The sequence below is a fragment of the Diospyros lotus genome, chromosome 8 (genome assembly GCF_014633365.1).
Source record: "Diospyros lotus cultivar Yz01 chromosome 8, ASM1463336v1, whole genome shotgun sequence".
In the NCBI taxonomy this organism is placed as follows: domain Eukaryota; kingdom Viridiplantae; phylum Streptophyta; class Magnoliopsida; order Ericales; family Ebenaceae; genus Diospyros; species Diospyros lotus.
In genome coordinates this window covers 23,605,917-23,622,127 of record NC_068345.1, presented here as the reverse complement: position 1 = coordinate 23,622,127, position 16,211 = coordinate 23,605,917, and positions in this window count along the sequence as shown.

The window sequence follows — 16,211 nt, the reverse complement described above, 5'->3', positions numbered from 1 at the left end:
TTCATAGCTCTTAGGTGTATGGTGAGCTTCAAACAAAATCTCCTACTAAAGCGCCTCGTCATTCGACACACAAATCCATGCACAATATAGCAACAAGCCGTCATCCCTCTGGCTATAACCCATAGGACCATATATCGCCATGTCTGTTGAAATCTGCTCCAACCTCTCATCAATTCTTTATTGTTCTTGTATCCAGTCTATTAGGTCTGACTAAACACTCATGTAAGTACAATGTAGCACAAGTATTTCTGGTGCTACCAAGAAAGCGAGCTCACTTATTTACTCCAAGAGCAACCACTCATGGACCATCATCGCCGCAACTACTGCTCCAGGTGACTCAACTCATCGACTACAATGTTAGCTTTTCTTGGATGATATAAAGTCTCACAATCGTAATCCTTCATCAATTCTATCCACCAAGGTTGTCTCATGTTCAATTCCTTTTGAGAGAATAAATATTTTAAACTTTTATGATGCGTATATATCTGTACATTCTCTCCATAAAGATAATGCCTCCAAATCTTTAAAGAAAACACAACGGCTGCTTAACTCCAGGTCATGGGTAGGGTAATTCTTCTCGTGCTTCTTCAATTGTTTGGACGCATAAGCATTCACACTCCCGTCTTGCATCAGTACACATCCCAACCCTGTAAATTGTAAACTACTCGCCACTCTTAGGTTTGGCCAATACAGGTGTCGTAGTCAATCACTGCTTCAACTCTTGGAATCAACTCTCACAGAACTCATCCCAATCACAACTCATTCCTTTCTTTGTCAGCTTGGTCATAGGTGAGGTTAAGCGAGCAAATCCCTCTATAAATTGTCAATAATAACCAATGATTCCAAGAAAACTCCAAACTTCAATCACCGTCGTAGGCCTTGACTAGTCCAACACAACTTCAATCTTTATTGGGTCAACAAAAATGCCTTCTTCGGATACCACATGTCTGATGAACCCTACTTATCTTTGATAGAACTTGCACTTTGAAAACGTAGCATATAATTACTTCTCCCTAAGTCTCTATATTGTTAGTGTTAATGCCCTAATGCTAGATTTAGATGGTTTCTGGCGTTTATATTTATGGGACTAATGATGTAATACTTGCAATATGTAATAAAATATGTTTTCATATTTAAGGTCACATCTTCATTTATAGCTCTCCGATCATTAATATGAATGTGTAATACCCCGAGAGCCCAAAGAAGTTAGTATATATCGAGAATAGTGTAGGAAAGGAAATAACACCAGGTGGATACCTTTTGAGCTAAAGTAGGCAAGGAACTCCCGGGTTAAGAGTGCTTGAGCTGGAGAAGCTCAAGGATGGGTGACCCCCTGAGAAGTTTGCGTAGGCCCATCAAGGTAAGTTATTTCGATCCTTCCTATCGCTCGATACGGGATGTTATAGGTGATATCAGAATCGACTCTTGGTGAATGCAGTCCGATGAGGGAGGGGAATGGCACCGGGGCTCGAGGGACTGTACAAGGAGGGGCTTCTGGCAGGCTTCTAGGATGGCAGCCCCTAAGGGGAAAAGATCTGGGATCAGTTGTAAGGTTGCATGACGAGGACGTCATATACTTAAGAGGGGGAGAATGTAATACCCCGAGAGCCTAGAGAAATTAGTATATATTGAGGATACCTTTTGGGCTGAATGTAGGCAAGGAACTCCCGAGTTAAATATGCTTGAGTTGGGGAAGCTCAAGGATGGGTGACCCTCTGGGAAGTTCACGTAAGCCCATCAGGGTAAGTTGTTCCGATCCTTCCTATTGCTCGATATGGGATGTTACAGAATGAGTATTTAGATTTCCTATTGAAGGTCTTATTCTTAAGTGTTAAGAATATGTGACAATTGACCTTTATAATAAGGATGTCTTAATGGTTATTCGCAGTCCTTAGACTTCTCAGATGAGGACTATGATTAGTCGAGTACGGACTGACACATGATATACTATCTTTGATTAGTATGAGATACTAATGATAAAGAATGGCGAGTCGCATGCCATAATCCATGAGATGGATATAGTATATATGTGGGTAGGTGTTAGTGGAACGCTTACTGAATGTGACGCACGTGATAGATCATATGACTCGGAGGATCTATGATCTATCACAGGCTTCGATCGTGTTATTAGTCCTTAGATCAGAAGTAACACAGTTGTCTTGTATGTCGATATCAGGAATTTACCATTGCTAAATACCATTCGGTTACCAGGTGGGAGATGCACTACGTGGTTCTGTGTAGTAGCATATGGAGATAGGTGATTGCTAATGGGATCCGTCGATCTCCGGCGTGAGGTGAACATCCTATGCGATCAGTGGTGGTTGTGGTTGTATAAATCCCTGGCCAAGGTACACATGATTGAAAAGGTGTTTCTAATGTCGAAACGTGTTTCGATGTGTCATCTCAATCACACCATACTAGATCTTGGCATAGCTATTGAGTTAGTGAGTTTAATCAATCCATGATTCTCACTCGATCGAGTTGTTAATCGATGGAAGGATTATAGTACACGAGAATCGGAAAGCCAAATAGGTTCTTAAAAAATATGACTTCATTACTGGTAGGATCGTCCTGACATAATACTAGTTGTCACTCAGGGTCTTTCGAGTTACATCGAGGAAATTGAGAGATCCTCATTGTAGACCAAAGTGTTTGGTTGGCATCAAAGGGTTTGACGTGTCTCGATTGCTATTTAGTGGTAAATCTAGAAGGTCACACGTATATCCAAGTGTAGTGGTTAATTAAGTGATGAAAGTTATAATCTTCATTAAAAGTTAATGATTTTTACTAGGATATTAATAATGAGAACAGTTCTCATTGGATAATTAATTCTTATATAATATTTTATGTATAATAGTTATACATATATTATATTATATTGAGAGAGTTAATTTAAATTCAATATATGGAAATTAAAAGAGAATTTTCATTATCTATATAATATATATGATATATTGTATAGATATTAATAGAGAATTTTTATTATCTATATACATATATATTATATAGATATTAAAAGAGAATTTTCATTTTATGTAATATATATGATATATTATATAGAAAAGACAAGAGCACTTCCAATATATAATATATGTGATATATTATATGGAAAAAGAAAATATGCACTTCCATTATATTTAATATATAATATATTTTATTGAAATAGGAAGAGCACTTTAAATAATATATATGATATATTATTGAAAAGAAATATGCACTTCCATTATATATAATATATAATATATTTTATTGAAATGGAAAGAACACTTCAAATAATATATATGATATATTATATTGAAAAGAAAAATGTACTTTCATTATATATAATATATGTGATATATTATATTAAAAATAATATGGCCATCTCCTCTTATAAATAGGTGATCATGGAGAGAAATGAAGGTATGAGAAATCATTTGGCCATAAGCTCTTATGCTTCTCATTCTTGTTGGAATTCTCTTAGTTATTACTCCCAATTTTTCTCTTGATTCCATTGTTGCTAGTGTAGCAAGTCCAACCTAATAGAAAGTCTATTAGTTTTTGGAATCTATTTATCTTTCATCTCTTACACTTAGCTTGGTTAGCACATAAGCTAAGTTGTAGGATTCATTCCCTACTTGGAGTGTGGACTAATTAGGCCCCTCGTGTTTTCAAGAGATGGTTCGGTCTAACCGGTTAACTGTTTGGAAGCTGTTGGTGTGCAACCGTTGCTATCTTGGAGAAGATTCTAACCTCTACACTAGACTACAAACCATCGTAATGTATATATGGCATGGTTTAATTTTGTATTGCATATGGTCATGAGAAACCAAGTCTTGCAAGGTGGTCTTGAACTTATTTCCACTGCGTTCTTATTTATGTTTTTGAAAAAGTTTTAAAAACAATAAAACCCTTGCATCGATACACCAAGAGTTGGGGTTTCCCTTCATACAAAACCATCCGAAGATGTATCTCATGTTCCTCTAGGTTCGACGAGTAAATCAAGATATCATCGATAAAAACAATTACAACGCAATCTAGATATCCTTGAACACTCGGTTCATCAGGTCCATAAATACCGCCGGTGCATTCATCAATCCTAATGGCATAACCACAAATTCATAATGGCTATAACGCTTGCGGAATGCCATCTTCTGAATATTTTCATCTTTGACCAACACCTAATGGTACCCTAACCTCAAATCAATCTTGGAGAAAATAAAGGCTCCTCGAACCTAATCCAACAAGTCATCTACTCGAGGAAATGAGTACTTATTCTTTAATGTAACTCAATTCAATTACTGGTAATCAATACATAGCCATATAGATCCATCATTCTTCCGCACAAATAACACCGATGCTCCCGAAGGCCACGTACTAGGCCGAACGAACCGTCTGTCCAATAAATCTTTCACCTGAGCCTTCAACTTCTTTAATTCATTTACAACCATTTGATATAGAGTCTCAGAAATCAATTGAGTACCTGGCAAGAAATCAATCACAAAGTCAATCTCTTTATGTGGCGGCAGTCCTGGAAGCTCATCCGAAAACACATTGGAAAAATCTTGGACCACTGGAAGCTCAAATAGCTCTTTATTCACTCATGCGGTGACAATCACAAAGGCAAGATATGCCTCACACCCATGTCGTATCAAATTTTTCGCTTTTATCACTAAAATCATTGGGGTCAAAACTATTAGCTTAATACCTCGGTACAAAATTGTTGGTTGTAGGGGAGATTCAAAAGATATTACATTCCGATGACAATCAACCTTGGCATAATACCGCGATGCCCAATCCATAGCCAAAATAAGGTCAAAATCCTTAATAACAAGTATCACCGAGTCACCTAGTAATACCTTATCGTGCACCTTAATCTCACAACCTCTGATCACCTCACCCCCTAGCAACACAACACCACCAGGCATGGTAACAGATAAATAATATGGCAATAGACTCCAAGGAATAGGAACATAGTGCACAACATGCGGTGTTATAAAGGAATGCATGGATTCTGTATCAAAAAGCACACAAACATCATGATCATATAATGTAAGAATACCTTGCACGGTGTCATTCCCTCATTTAGTTTTCGCCGCAGTCAATGCAAACACTCGCCTCTGAACTTACAACCTATTAGTAATAGTGAGACGCTAAGCCTCGGGTAGTGGTAATGGTGGTGTAGCTCCTTGCACCCTAGGTATCGCCAGCAGCTATGCCAATCTTTGTCTCAGTCCTTCTACTCTCTGTCCCCCTAACTATGGCAACTGTGGGCACATGCTTGCCCTGTGTCCCCTTTGGCCACACCGAAAATAAATAATCTCCTGGTTGGGTGTTATACCTGAACCCCGTGGATAGTCCCTCCATATATGCCTTGGCCACCCACACCGATAGCAAACTTCTCATTATCCCATACAACACCCGAGCCTGTGGATGTACATCTCGTGGATAAATCTGTCGCGCGCTCTAGAACCATGCAATACAACATATAAGACATGCAATGGCGTAACAAGCATAAACGTGATATCATAGCCCCCATAAGCTAGGCATTAGGCCACGCTTCGCCCATGTAGTAATACACACGCAATGCAATGCTCGTGCACAACCTCACCCTAGTCATTCTAACAAGCACATGCCCAAGCATCCATAGTATGTGGCCTCCCAGTGATGTAAACCTGAACCCCAACATCATATTAACATTAATAAAGGCTATAAAATACAAACAAGGTAGGATCGGTCGACAGTTTGTGTCTCAGGGGCAATCGGTCAACACCTTGCTTGAGTTGGTCGATAGTTTCCTCCCACAACACCAAACGATCGATAGCCATACCCAATCGGTCGACAATCCCTGCATTTAGCAATTCGAACAACAACATAAAGGTCCCAAATAATATAGGCCAGCATGCATCCATCCAACTAGAACCTACCACAACATGGCTAGGCATTATTCCATGAAGAAACATAGGGAGAACCAAGCCCTATTCAAGTTCTTGGAAGAGATACAACAAAATTGCCCTTTAAATGAGCTCTCAACTTAAAAGACCTAAAAAAGACTAGAAAATAGAGAATTCAAATCATAGAGAAGGCAAGAAAGAAAATGAACTTATCTTAAACAACCTAAAAGTGAAAGAGATAGGCAAGGAATGCCCGGATACAACCTTTTTTTTCTTCATTTCCTTTCTTTCTCTTATTTTGTCTTAGCCGGTTGCTTTTTCCTCTATTTTTCTTCTTTTCTCCATATTTATATAGCTCTTTAGATGATCTAGGAATGTCCTACCATGAGCAAAATTCTTTTAGAAGGCACCTACTGAGCTCCACCACTGCTTAATCGACCTAAAAGTGCTCTGGTAAGCTGAACCTAATAATAATCGGTCGATAGTTTCAATGCAATCTGTCGACAACTTCTTCAATCGGTTGACAAATTTGATGCAATATGTTGACAATTTTATCAATTAGTCGATAGTTTACTGGAATCTGTTGGCAGCTGCTGACTACAACCACCTCACCCTCTTACATACTACAAACATATATCAAATATACTTAAATGCTACAAAACTCTAGACCCCAATAACGGATCGTTACATGAAATATTTTTTATATAAAATAGAAATGGAGAAATGATATTTTTACAAAAAAAATAAGAATAAAAAATATGGGGTAAAGCATAAATTAAAACAATATAATTTTTTTATAAATATAATTTTTAATATAAAAAATAATAAAAAAAAATCAATTTAATAAAGGAAGCAATTGAAAATTGAAAAAGTCAATTGACATAAAAGAGGAAGAGACGTGTGAGGGATGGGCTACTTCAGAGGGGCATGATTGCTCTTGGGGGCTTGATTAAATCAATTGAGGGGAGAAAAGTCTCCCTTTGGCTATCGTGTTTTCCAAATATACATATATATATATATATGTATGTATGTATTGCGGTGGATTTCATGGACGGACAGAACGGCGGGGAGGAAAAATATGGAGGGCGTTGGAAAATTTTGGGAAGAGGACGCATAAACAATACAATATGCACTGGAAAGAAACGCGAAAAGGGGGCTAAAATTAGGCTCTGCTTCATGGGGTGTTGTCGAAGACGCGCTGGAAGCTGGAGGCAGCGAAAAAAAAGGTTCTTTGCACAGCCACCGGAGGAAAAGAGAAAAGTGAGGAGAGATAGGCAAATTCGCATAGCGGTTTTGGGTTTTTTACGATTTAGAGTGTGTTTGATTGTATTTACTTGGAAAAGAAAAATATTTTTTATTTTTTATGAAAAATAAAAATCACCATTCTCTTGGAATCAATTTTTCATAAAATTAGGTCAAAATATGTTTTAAATGGTTGTACCATGAAATTGAATTCCATGAAAAATGTTGTGTCAAACAATAAGGATAGAATTAAATTTCTTGGATATGATATTTTCCATGGAATTCCATGCTATCAAATACATCTTTAGGATAAATTTTTTTAAATGTATTTTTTTATATAAATTAAATAAAAAATTATTAACTAATTAATTTTATTAAAATTATAAGAATTTATAAAAGGTAAGGAAAAATATTTTGGGATCTCATTAAAACCTTGTTTGAGAAAAATTTAATGAGACAAAACCCCAAACGAAAAAAAAAAGAATATCCCGTATTGTAAATATTGCATTAAAAAACGAAAATTACATATTTGAATTTACATGTTTTCTCCTAAATCTCCCTAATCATTTATTGATTTTATCAATTTTCCTTTCATCATCCACAATTGATTTGATTGGCTTCCCTTTTCATTGATAGAGCACGGGTGACAACTTCTTTTATTAATTTTTTTTTAATTTTTTATACACATGTATACATAGGTTTAAAAAAAAAATTTGAGCCCTTCTCAATTGTATTTAGTATTTTCTTTTTTACTAAATTTTCATTGTTTTGACTATTTTCTATAGACCTTTGTGTAATAGTCAACTTTCAATAAATGTATCTTCAATTAAGATGCATTACTTTTAGTTTCTAAACAATTTCGTGATAGAATATATATTATATTTTATAATATTTTATTAATTAATAAAATTATTTTTAAAATTAAAAATAATATATTTTAGCTAAAAAAATTTACATTTACGAAAAGTTAACTATTATCCTAAAATTAAAGAGAATAGTTATCATCACCTTAAAACTAAATAAGGAAATGTTATACCACAAACTAATTTAGTAAATAATCCTTAAAACTAAAGTAACACACATAAATTTATTTAAAAAAAATTATATAGTTTATTAAAAGAATTATATTCTTATGTAAAATTGTTATAAATTTAAATAAAATTATTTATGGGTATAAATTGTCCTTTTCTTTATAAACTAGTGTTAAACCCGTGCGATACATGTGAGATGTAATTAAAATAAATTTAAAAATTTAAAAATAAAAATTTAAACTCATTATTTTAAATAATCCTAACAGAATGAATAATTATAATTTTGTTTTCTTTTAATACTCAGTACTTTATTAAAATTTAAGTTTAATTAATTATCCGTTATTCAATGTACTAATAGAAAACATCCTTAATTCTGCATAATTCAATATTTTGAACGACCGAACCAACTAACGTTTGATTTTTGCTTGAATCATTCCACCCAATAAATTTGATGGCAAAATTTATATAAATAATTAACAATAAATTTATAAGGAAAAAAATATGTTAATCCAAGAAAATCATCTCAATGGTAATGCTATAAGTTTGTGACTTATTTTCAAAACATGAAATCTCTCAAAGTCTCTCAACTCGAACATTTAATATTCATATTTTGAAAAGTTACTTTGAAAAGGTTTTTATTAAATTGCACAATATTATATAAAATAAAAAATCTTGACATGAACTTCCTATTTATACACAAAAGCTATTATATTGAAACAAAAAATCATTAAATATTTATATTAAATTACATTAAGTGATTAATTAATTATTAAAGTAAAATTATTTATTATATTATATATTTATTTATAAATTAATTACCTTTCGAATTTTTAATTTCTGCTCTTGAAAGTTAATTTTTGCAGTGATAACAAAACATTGAAAATATGGATTTTAACTTATTTTTCTTTCATAATACATTAATTTTCTTCTATGGTCTTGAAAATATGATATATTAAATCTTAATTAGTATTAAAAATTCATGCATTAGTCTTGAAAATGTGATATCTTAAATCTTAATTATTATTAAAAAACTAATGCATTAGTCTTGCATTAAATTAAAGGTAATGATTAATTAATTATTAAAGTAAAACTATTTATTATATTATATCTTTATTTATAAATTTATAATAAATATAAATATAAATTAAAACTCCTAAACGTAAGGAAGTAAGGTTTTTTCAATACTAATTAAAAATTCTCTTAAAATTTTTAATTTCTGATCTTGAAATTTAATTTCTGCAATGATAACAACACTTTAAAAATATAAATTTTGACTTATTTTTCTTTTACTATGCATTAATTTTTTTCCATAGTTTTGAAAATGTGATATTTTACATCATAATTAGTATCGAAAAACCTATCCATTAGTCTTGAAAATGTGATACCTTAAATCTTAAGTAGTATTGAAAACCCATGCAGTAGTCTTACATTAAATTAAAGTGATTAATTTATTATCAAAATAAAACTATTTATTATATTATATATTTAATTAAAATTTATAAGCATAATATAAATTAAAACTAAAAAATGTGAGGAAGTATGGATTTTTTAATACTGTTGACGTTCGGAATTGGTCAACAGAGATTTATAGGCCCGCACCGGTATGGTAGATCCAAGAGAGGAACAATGAGGTATCCGATCCGATTTGCTGAGCCGCCAGCCCGTCTCTGCAAGGTACTCCGAAGCTCAAGTTAGTGAGCTAGCAAGCAAGTGTATCGGGTGTTTGTAAGTTGGCGGAAAAGAGTACATACCTCGGCCCTCAAGAGGGCTGTTCGATATATATATATATATATATATGAGCATAAGCTTCTCTGCACGCTCCGTACTTGTACAGGCGATGGGATGGAATAGCCGGTGGGGGCATCCCTGCTGCGACGAGGTGTTGATAAGACCTTCATTAATGAGGATGAGATCTGCCATTAATAGGGATGAGATTTGAGATAGATGTCTAGAAACCCAAGCGCGGCTATAATGATGTTGTTGCCAGAAGGCCAGGATGGGACTAACATGCGCCGGCCAAATGGGCCGAGAGAATGGGCCCGAAGGGTCCAATCAGGGCGACCCTTGGCCTGCCAATATGCCGTGACACACGCTCATTCTACAATGCGAGCTGACGGGCTAAGCCGACGAGCTATGGAGATCACTGGGAACTTGCTCAGAACATAGCTGGGGGCCTGCCCAAACACGCTGACGAGTTAAAGGTGCTACTGGGAGCTCGCTTGGTCCCGACGTTTGATCCTGGGCTTCAGCATTATCTAAGCTTACTTTGACGAGCTCAGTTCGATTTTTACTGGGCCTTGAGCATTTGGGCCGAATCACTACATTAAGTCCAGCCCACATAGAGTAGAGCGAGAAATACCCGTAACAAATACTGATTAAAAATTTTTTTGAAATTTTTTATTTTTTATATTAAAATTTAATTTCTGCAATGGTAACAAAACTTTAAAAATATGCAAATTTTAAGGCAAAAAACAATTTTGCAGATTAATTTTTAGAGGAAAAAAATATTTGCAAACTATTCTAGTTTATTTAATATATTATATAAAAATAGATAAAATTTTATACAAATGGACAATTTTGTACAAAGATAATTCATATTTTTTAAAAATAATATTTATTTTTGATTGATTGAGGGATTAATTAATGAGAAGATATGACATAAAATATTTATTTTTGATTAATTATAGTATTGGAAAACCCATGCAAATTTAATACAAATTTTAGAGGCAACTTTTTGGAGGGAAAATGTGTGCAGTAATTCTGAAACTTTATCTCAAAATGTGTGATTGTTAGGAAGTTGGAAGGTCATATTAAAAACTAAATGATGCCTCATTTTAGTAACATCATAAATTTAAAGGGCCTTGCTATTTGGATAGAATTGGTCCAAATATAATTGTCTTTTTTCGTCAATTCAATTATTGATGTTAGGATAAGAATGTCATGTAACATTTTATTTACCAACAATACCCTCTCTATTCACAAATCAAAATTTCATTCTCTCTCTTCCTTGTTAAATTTAAATTTTAGTCTCTCACTTGAGTTAATGGATTTTTAAAATCTCAAGAGTTATAATGGCTTTAAATACAAATTATTCTACTTTGCTTGAATTGATTGACGCACGAGACCACTAAAGACATCAAATAACAAAAATATCAGTAATGAAACCCGTCCAGTAATTCAAACAACCCTCAATTTCTAATGGGACTACATCTAAATGCAGTTCGCCAAATACAATGCTGGCGGACTACATCTTAGATGCAACCCGCTGGCAGGCTGCATGATGCGCAGCGGACTGCATCTAACATGCAGCCCGCGGCGCATGTCAGCCTGCTGCTGCAACAGTCCGCCCGATGCTGCATCTAAGCAGCGGACTACATCTAACATGCAGTCCGCTGCGCCTGCTGCATGATGCAGTAGCGGGCTGCATCTAACATGCAGTCCGCTGCGCATCTTAGATGCAGCATCGGGCTGCATCTAAGATACAATCCACCCACATTGGGCAGACTTCAACACAGATGATTGTCATTATTTATTTTTATAACTAATTTTTTTGGCTTTGTCATTATTCATTTTCATAACCTAAGTGTCATGATTGTCATTATTCATTTTCATAATTAATTTTTTTTGCTTTAGAAATATGCAACTTTAATATGTTGGGCAGTAGTTTTAGGCGGGAGTTTTAGACGAGTGAAGAGTTAGAATTTTTATAAGGTTAAAATTGTCTTTCTATTTTGTTTAATATAATTAAAATATTATAAAATAATATAAAACAAGTATTAAATGTCTTTCTATCCGGATAGATTCTATCCAACTAGATTTATCAAAATTTAAAATATTAATTATCTGAATAATTAATGTAATGGCATAGAAGTTGCAGTTGATTAGTGATTATCCCAAAAAAATTGCATAGACCTTTTAAATGAAGTGTTATTTTAAATAATAACAGTAGAAAATTTAAATATTAATTTATTTAAATAATAACAACTAATTAACGTAATAATTTATTTCTTGTAAAAACAAAAGAAGAGCAAAAAAAAAAAAAATCTATGAAGCTACTGGACATCAAAGTTGTTTACTTTTCTAGTGCTTTAGCTATATATGAAGCATACTTTTGTTATGTTTTTATTTTAATAACAATAGAAATTTAAAATATTAATTATTTGATTAATAATGATATTAAATAATTATTTTAATTACATAAAAATTGCCCCATTTGATTATCCCAAATTGTATGACTGTTCGAAAGTGTGAAGATAACATTAAAAATTAAATGATGTATCATTTTAATAACAATATAAATTTAAAATATTAATTATATAAATAATTAATGCAATGGCATAGAAGTTGCAGCTGATTAGTGATTATCCCCAAAAAATTGTCTATATCTTTTAAATGAAGTGTTATTTTAAATAATAACAACAAAAAATTTAAATATTAATTTATTTTTAAGAAAATAAAAACTAATTTTGAGCTGAAAAGTTTTGTGCAGCAATTTTACTACTTTAATATATATTAAGATAGGTACGCGAAACGCCCTTGGATTTCCCTATGGGGGCTTCCCGGAAGTTTCACGTGTGGCCCGGTAGGTGGGGGAGGCTTTTTTCATAGGGATGTGGGTTTCGACCTATGAAGCACGGAAACGGCTTGGACGAGCCGTTTCGTCGTTTCTGAACCGTTTCGCGTTTCGAAAATGCGAAGACGACCCGAAACCGTGTTTGGGCAGTTTCTGTAAATTGCGAAACGTTTCGGGGGGAGTTTCGCAATTTACAGAAACATGTTAGAAACGCGTCTCCCGCAGGAAACACGTTTCCAGCGACCAGTCACCTGCAACGAGGAAGGTCACCGAGAGGCGAGGCGAGATATGTAGTGTGCGGCAACAGTTGACGATGAGGCGAGAGATGGAGTGTATGACAGCGGACGACAGTCGGCGATGAGGGTGAGAAGCGAGCGACGGTGGCAGAGACATGTCGACTATGAGAGAGGCGAGATCGAAGGCGAGGGTGAGGGTAAGAGAGTCGTCGATGGCGAGAGAGGCGAGCGATGGTGGCAGAGATGCGTCGACTGTGAGAGAGGTGAGATCGAAGGCGAGGGTGACGGCAAGAAACTCGTCGATGGCGAGAGAGGCAGCGATGATAGCAGAGACGCGTTAACTATGTGATTAGTGGTTAATTTTATAAAAAAATTTGTTATAATTATACCCTTCTTTTGATCTTAAAAATGGTTTAAATTAGATATTAATATATATTTTATGGTTATATGCAAATTTAAATTGAAAGATGAATGAAATGAAGTTCTAAAGTAAATAATAATAATATATAAAATTATATATAATACATATATATCATTATATGCATGCATGTAATATATATATAATATAATCTAATATATATATGTGCCATGTGTAATACATATATATAATATATAATTTATTAATAACATTAAATTATTTTTATTTTTTTTAGGGATGAAGAATTAAGGCCCAATTTGAGCAACCCATGGAAGATATTATTTGGAGAAGGCCCAAGTATTATTTTTAATCCTAATAAAGATTAAAAACCAATTTATAGAAATCTATTTTTATTTTTTATGTGAGAGCTTTATTAGGTGTGTTTTTTTAGCTAAAATCCATTTAACTATTAGGTGGATATTATAGCTAAAATCCATTTAACTTTATGAGTGCTTTATTAGGTATGTATTTTAGCTAAAATCCATTTAATATTAAGTGTGTATTATAGTTAAAATCCATTTAACTTTAAGTGTGTGAGTGCCCATTAGACATAATTATGTCTAGTTGAATAATTGAAATTGTGTGGTTTGTATTGCATCTTGTGGCCTATAAATAGATCACTTGATTGCATTTGTAAGTGTGATTATTATTCTTGAATAAAAGTTTAATTGTTTTCTTATAATTATCTCTTTGAGAATTGTTCTTGTTCTTTCTCATTTTCTTTAGTACTTTCTCTTATAATCTTACTTTTTTTTCTTTCTTCTTTTAAATTCTTATGTCATTTATTATTACTTTATTATTCACTGCCTAAATGGCCGATTAATTTGTGCCTTTAAATTTCTGCAATTTTAATTCTTGTTATTTAATTATTTACCGCTTAAATGGCCGGTTAGTTTATGCCTTTAAATTTCTGCAATTTTAATTCTTGTCATTTAATTATCCACCGCCTAAATGGCCGGTTAGTTTATGCCTTTAAATTTCTTGTCATTTAAATTCTGTTATTTAAATTACGTCATTTAAATTTATATCAATTAACTTTCAAATAAAAATGAGTAGTTAAATCTAATCTTGGGTTAAGGCAAGTACAGTGTCTAACGCCAATGATTCCCAAAGAAAGCTGCGCTTTAAATAAGTAACATTAATTTAAATTTCAGTATGAGTGTGTATTAATTATTAAAAAATCACTAGGTTTGGATTGGAGCGTAAGCCTAACTTAGAGCTTTCATGCCATGTATGAGAGTTACTAGAACTGGAAACGCTATCATACCTAAACCCAGATGATTAATTTAGTTGTTTTGTGTATTAATTACAATTGGATTTATGGTGGTTGCTTAAATTAGAATCTCGCATATCATGTATGGGGATTGCTTAACTTAGAACTATCATCATCTCTAATTGCATTTAATAACAAACCCTCATATCTGAAATTAAATTAATGTTGCTAATTTTTTATGCTAAAATTTGGGAATCAACGGGTTGGTACTAAAATTGTCTTAACTCAAACACTATCCAAATTCATATTTTTACGTTTAATGTTTATTTCAATTTCTGCCTTACTTTATTTTCTAGTATCTGTTGTCTAAAAAAAACTCATAAAAAAACCTTGTTGCCAATTTGTCCAAATGCGTGTGCGTGTGTGTGACATTCTTTTTCTTTTGCCATAAATAAATCTCTCAGTGGACGACCTGGATTCATCCAGAAAATATAAATTTAAATTTGGACTACAACTGCACTCGTACACTGGCGAGTATAAACCTCTCACTAAAATAAAAAAAATATAAAAGTTTTATTATGATTTGTTCTTATTATGTTTTAATTGCAGGGTGAGAGTGCGGTCAAATTTTGGCGCCGTTGCCGGGGAGATTAAGGCAAAAACAAAAAGAAAAAAAAAAAAAGAATAAGCATCTCTTGATAAAATCGGTAACTCTATTTCTCTTTTACTTTATTTTTGTTTGTGCATTGTATATGAGACTGAGATCAGGTAGAATTTTGAAACAGTATTTTCATATCATTCTGAGTCTTTACCTGCAATTGGATTGTCAACTTTACACTCATGTCTCAAAATTACTACAATCTGTTTGCTCAAGATACTTATCATGATGAAAATTATCATTTTGAATCTGATTTGTCTAGACCTCTTAAGGATTATCTATACCCTCTTAGGCAAACCACTTTTGATTTGCAACCAGACACTACCCATTTGTTATCCACTTACCATGAAATTGAGGTTTGGTGTGCTGTGTGTGAGACTTCAGCTCATTTAACGGATGACTGCCCTATAATACCTGCTTTTAAGGAGGTATTGTATGGTCAATCCAGTTACACACACACACACAACTATGAGGGAATGTATTACCAGAACCATGAGGAAAACTACCATTCGGACTTTGATGCATATCACCTTAATTCACACTTTCATCCAAATTTCTCATGGGAAAATGATTTTGTAGCCCAACCACATGAGCACTTCCTTTCCCAGCCTCAATCATTTCAAACGAATGAAGGGTCTACATTCGATGCATATCAACCCCCTCATGGGAGTTCATTAGAAGATACCTTCAATCTATTTATGCAAGTCCAAATGGAAATTTTTACGCAAATGTCCAAATGTCAAGAACATACCATTAGAGTTACAGAGGACATTAGGAACCAATTGACACAGCTAACACAGACTTTGAGCATGTCAGAGCCTATCCATCCCAACTCACTCCAAATCCCATTAATAAAACCTATCATCAAAAGTGAAAGTCAGGAGCAGGACATAGGAGTGACTGTCTTAAGGAATGGAGAAATAATTGAGAAACTTGATGCCCCTAAGACAATACACCCTTTGGTGTA